The sequence below is a fragment of the Bos indicus genome, chromosome 13 (assembly GCF_029378745.1).
Source record: "Bos indicus isolate NIAB-ARS_2022 breed Sahiwal x Tharparkar chromosome 13, NIAB-ARS_B.indTharparkar_mat_pri_1.0, whole genome shotgun sequence".
In the NCBI taxonomy this organism is placed as follows: Eukaryota; Metazoa; Chordata; class Mammalia; order Artiodactyla; family Bovidae; genus Bos; species Bos indicus.
Window position 1 is genome coordinate 81,395,279 of NC_091772.1, and position 6,170 is coordinate 81,401,448.

Below are 6,170 nucleotides of genomic sequence, written 5' to 3' on the forward strand. Positions count from 1 at the left end.
TGACCCACTCCAGTATTTTTGCCTGGGAAATCCCATGGACAAAGCAGCCTGGTGGGCTACAGTCCTTGGGGTCACAAAGAGTTGGACACAGCTACTAAACAACAAACAAAAGCCAACAGTTACATTCATAGAAGGAAACTTTGCCACCTTAGTAAATGGGAGACTGATTCGCTGGCACAGGCAGAAACCAAGAGAATAACCCCACGACTGGGAAACGCAGCGCATGACTGTGTATCCCCGTCATCTGTATCCCAGCAGCAGTCAGTGTGACACCCCGGGGAGGTCTCGTGCTTATGGAAAGGACTGAGGAGGATCCTGCATCTTTAGGGGTTTGTTTCCTGAACTTTCTGCTTCCCGGTTTCTTATCAGTAGGACAGGATGTCAATAGACACAGCCACCGCTACTGAGAAATGACTGAGCTGAGCGGGGCTCACCCCACAGCCCGTTCGTGTCTCTCAACGACTCCACAACGATGGTTGTTACTGAGATTGATCTATGAGGAAGCCGAGAGGCAGAGAACGAAAGCGGCTTTGCCCTGTCACACAGCGCGAGGCTGGATGTGCAGGAACGTGCCACCAAGCCCGTCCGCATACAGACTCTGGATTCTCATGCCTCTCTGCACTGGCTCACCGGGGCAGAGAGCAATCGGATCAGCCAGCACTTAGGAGGATGCCCTGGGGGGCGAGGACAGAGACTCTCTGGGCCCTTAGCACGGGACCCCTTTCTCAACACTCTCCCTGTGTGAGCACTCCCATCCTCACAGTGGACCTGTGACGGAGGTCCGCGTGTGGTTCGCATTTACAAATGAGGACATTTACAAATGAGGTTCTGTGCAGCCACAGAACCTTTAATGGACTTGCAAGTAGCCGATGATGAAGCCGGTTGGAACCCAAGCACTCTTTCTCCAGAACCTCTGTCCCCACGATTTCATCAGTGCATCCTACAGACGGCAGAGTGTTATGTCACCGCCCGTGATGGTTTCTGCGTGGCAGCTGAACATCTATCAGTCAGCCGCGGATCTTATCTAGCTGCTGCTAAGCCCCACCTTGCTTAATGTCCTTTTAAAGGTAGAATTCTGATGACTTTGGTCTTTTAAGAGATTAATTTCATACTAGGAAGAGGCTGACCCTGCCCGGCGCTGTGCTGTGTCTCAGAATCAAGAGAGGGCTCAGAGAGGAGCCGATCACACAGACCACATCCTCACGCGCACCAGCATTTCCAGCTTCGGGCGTGCGTGTCTCCTCACCTGTACAGGAGGCTGACTACAACGCCCACCACTTCATGGGAAATTGATGCGGAAACAGTGGAAACAGTGTCAGACTTTATCTTCGGGGGCTCCAAAATCACTGCAGATGATGATTGCAGCCATGAAATTAAAAGACGCTTACTCCTTGGAAGGAAAGTTATGACCAACCTAGATAGCATATTCAAAAGCAGGGACATTACTTTGCCAACAAAGGTTCGTCTAGTCAAGGCTATGGTTTTTCCTGTGGTCATGTATGGATGTGAGAGTTGGACTGTGAAGAAGGCTGAGTGCTGAAGAACTGATGCTTTTGAACTGTGGTGTTGGAGAAGACTCTTGAGAGTCCCTTGGACTGCAAGGAGATCCAACCAGTCCATTCTGAAGATCAGCCCTGGGATTTCTTTGGAAGGAATGATGCTAAAGCTGAAGCTCCAGTACTTTGGCCACCTCATGCGAAGAGCTGACTCATTGGAAAAGACTCTGATGGTGGGAGGGATTGGGGGCAGGAGGAGAAGGGGAGGACAGAGGATGAGATGGCTGGATGGCATCACCAACTCGATGGATGTGAGTCTGAGTGAACTCCGGGAGTTGGTGATGGACAGGGAGGCCCGGCGTGCTGTGGTTCATGGGGTTGCAAAGAGTCGGACACGACTGAGCAACTGAAATGGACTGAATTCGCTTTTTGGAGAGAAGTTTTTGGCTGAGTGTTTACATAATAATTCCTCTTCAATTTGCTCTACTCTGTTGAGTCGATGAGTATCACGATGCTTTTCATGCTTTCGTTTGTTTGTTTTGCTGATTGTAGAAGTAATACAGCCCCACACCTGGGAGCTGGGTGTGCTGTGTACACCAGGTCTTTCCAGATTTTTAGATATGTTTTGTTTACACTGAATATGAAATAACACATGAACACTTCTTTGAAGAAATGTATGAATATTCATGCCACCTGGGTTCATGAAAGCCCTCAGGTAAATTCAGAGGAATCCAGATTTGCTGTCAAACAAGTTTTGTGGGTTTTGGATTTTGGAATTGTGATTGAGGGGTTATGAGTAGGACCTGGTATGGTGGAAAATTTGGGAAAACATAATGATGGATTAAAATGAAATAATCATATTGATAAGAGGTCACTACTGACATTTCTACGCATCTTTTCTAATTCATCCAATTATTAAACAGCATTATTATTATTTTTATATAATTTTTACTTCTTTATTTCAACTGCACCAGGTCTTCACCGCTTTGCTCAGGCGGTCTCTAGCTGCAGCGAGCAGGGGCTATGCTTGGTCTCCTTGCGTGGCCTTTTCACTGCGTGGCTTCTCTCGTTGCGGAGCACAGGCTCGCGGTGTGTGAGCTTCAGCAGGTGCGGTGCATGGGCCCAGTAGCTGTGGCTCTCCAGCTCCAGGGCTGAGCTCAGTAACTGTGGTGCATGGGCTTCGTTGCTCCGTGGCATGTGGACTCTTCCCGAACCAGGATCGAACTCATGTTCCCTGCACTGGCCGGCGGAGTCTTATCCCCTGCGCCATCAGGGAAGTCCTGTCAGTGTTACTTGATATGTCCAGTGGTTCTCCACCGGGGCTGATTTTTGTCTGCAAAGGACATTCGACAGCATTTGGAGGCTTGTTGGTTATTGCAGCTGCGTGGGTGGAGGGGCAACACTGACCCCTAGAGGGTAGAGGCCAAGGTGCTACTGACCCCACCATGCACAGGGTGGCCCCGCGACAGAGGACGGGCCAGCCCGAGTGTCAGAGGTGCCGCGCCTGAGAGGCCTCATCTACTGGCCACCCTCCAATGCACAGGTGGCCCCGCGACAGAGGACGGGCCAGCCCGAGTGTCGGAGGTGCCGTGCCTGAGAGGCCTCATCTAGGTTCTGGGCCTACACGACAAACAAAACAGCAAAAACACTCCTCTGTTTACTGTGTGTTTGCAAAGTATATACATACGGCCCAGACGAGTGTGCGTGTTTTACAGATTTGGTATTCTTCACTATATGCTGTTGTTGTTTAATTGGTAAGTTGGTCTGACTCTTTGAGACACTGGACTGCAGCCCGCCAGGCTCCTCTGTCCATGGGATTTCCCAGGCAAGAATGCTGGAGTGGGTGGGCATTTGCTTCTCCTGGGGATCTTCTCAGCCCAAGGATGGAACCTGCATCTGCTGCCTTGGCAGGCAGGTTCTTTACTGCTAAGACACCAGGGAAGCCCCTCTACAATACATAGGTTTTTGTTTTTTTGGCCACTCTGGGCCACTTGTAGGATCTTAGTTCCCTGGCCAGGGATCAAACCTTCATCCTCTGTAGTAATAGTGCAGAGTTGTAGCTGCTGGGCTTCCAGGGAAGTCCTCAGTGTGTCGTTTTTAACTTACTATTTCATGAACATGTTACAATATTATCAAAACTTCTTTAAACATATGATCTTCATGCCTGTAAAATGTTCCTTCACAAAGATGTGAAATTGATTTTTTTGGCCATTCCTTTATATTAAAATTGGTGTTTTCATTGTTCCTATTATTTAAAATAGCACCATGATGAGTATCTCTACGTCTACGTCATTGGTGTCATCTGTGATTATTTCATTAGATTCTGAGGCTTGGGATGGATTCTAGAAGGGAGGTGATTGAGTTGAAGGGTATAAACTTAAAATATCCCTGATGTACATGATGAAATTGCTTTGTAGAAAGCTTGTCCCACAATTTACTTTGCATAGGAGCTTACAGAGTGAACTAACTCAGGACGAGAAAAACAAATATTGTGCATTAGTGCATGCATATGGCATCTAGAAAAATGGTATTGATGAGCCTATTTGCAGGGCGGGAATAGAGATGCAGGCATAGGCATTTGTGGACACGGGGCGGGGGCACAGACCGAGAGACTAGCATCGACATATACACCACGTGTGTGACACAGACGCTAGCAGAAGGCGGCTGTGCAGCACAGGGAGCTCAGCTCAGCGCTCCGCGTCGACCTAGAGGGGTGGGGTGGGGGGTGGGAGGGAGGCTCGAGAGGAGGGGACAGACGTGTCCACAGAGCTGACTCACACTGTTGTACAGCAGAAACCAACACAACAGTGGAAAGCAATCATACTCTAAATTAAAAAAAAATTTTAAGTAAAAAATGTTAGAAGTCTTAGGTGTTAAATAACAAAGCTAATTCAAGCTCCCAACAGCAAAACTAGAAAATTCTGGTGACTGGAAAAGGCCTTCAGAGAGAGGGAAGCAGTATGCTGGGTTCAAGTGCAACTTCCCATTTGAACCTGAGTGAATTAGGTTTGTTTCCTCTCAGTCAGTTCCGGGCACTGGTTGTATTTTGATCATCCCAGCATGTGGGCCAGTTGGTTACAGTTCAAAGACTGGGCAGCACAACATAATTAAGAAGCGACTGACTTCTGGGAAAAGATGGAAAGAGCTCAGAGTCTGAGAGCTGTGTGGCAGAAAACCCTGGAAGGAGGTGATCACCATTTCCAAGAATTGAAATTCAGTAACTAAAAGGCTAGAAGAGGACCTTCTTGGGGAGCTGGGAGTGGTTCAAAAGGTATGGGATATATTTGAACAGTGAGAATTCCAGAGTGAGATCTCAAGAGGAAACTTCCTTGTGGGTGTCTGCAGGCTTAATCTATGGAGGAAATGATAGAATTCCTTCCCAAGAGTTAGTAGGTGAAACAGGAGGAGAAATGCAAGCCAAACAGATGATGTGATTTTGTTCTTCAGTGAGTGTTGCATGAGAACTTAATAGAGTGGGTCAGCTTCTCCCTGCCCTGGGGTGAGAAAGTGTCTGCTCTAAACCACACTGTAGGGGGGACCTTGATTTGAAGGGAAGGGAATTCACATTGTATCTGAGGCTAACCAACAACACCGACATCATGTAGAGTAAGGGTTGGCAAATTTTCCACAAAGAGACCGATTGTAAATATTCTGGGGCGTGTTGGTCTGTGTCAACTGCTGAACTCTGCCTTGGTAGGTTGGAGGCAGTCACAGACAATATGTAAATAATGTGCATGGCTGTGTTTCAATAAAACTTTATTTATATAAACAGAGCCCAGGAAGCCTGGGAGAGTCTGAGAGGTCTGAGCTGGCTGTGTGACCCCAGACCAGTTAATTAACCCTTCTGAACATCACTTTTCTTGACTCTGAAAGAGGAGTACTGGAGTGCCCACCATGTGAGTCTGCTCTCTGAATCAAATAGAACCATGCCTGAGTAGCGTTCAGCGTAGGACTCGGCACATGTAAGTACTGTAATAGAAGAAAGGCGGTAAAAAGGAAGGCAGGTGTTGTTACAATCCTTATCTCATTGTGTGTGGGTTTATGTAACTCCAGTTTCCTCCAGTTTCTTTCTCCTCAAGTTCAAGGACCTGCTGCTTTGGCACATAGTGGGTCTCTAGAAGCAGAAGTAGGGAGGTAGATTTGGATGCCCGGGATTTAGCCGGGCGAGGTGGGGCAGGGCAGCCGGACAGGACAGGGAGGGGTTTAAGCCGAGGTTGTCTTAGCTGCGGTCCACCTTCCTCCCTATCCCGCTGGAACCTCGGAGCCACCCATGGCACCACAGTGTCACCTGGAGGCAGAGGGGCTGTCCCTTCACACCCTGAGCTGCTCAGTTGGTTACTGGCTGTGAGCGGTCCCATGGTGGGGGGACAGTCCCCCAGGTGAGCTAGCACCTTTCGCGCTGATGGCAGCTCCAAGGAGGAGCAGCTGAAGCTGCCATGAGCAACACAGCGGCTGGGCAGGTGCTCTGCCTGTTGGGAGCTGGGAGGCGACAGCTCCAGCCTTGTACACCGTGCCTGGCGATGCTCTGAGGTTGTGCCCTAACCACCCACGAGACTAGGCTGCTTACAGGAACAGGGAGAGGCGCAGAGCCGAGGTGACTAACTCGTCATCTGTCAGTTCAAGGATAAGTCATTTAGCTTAGAGGCTGGACCCAGGGATGGCGAGGACCTTGAC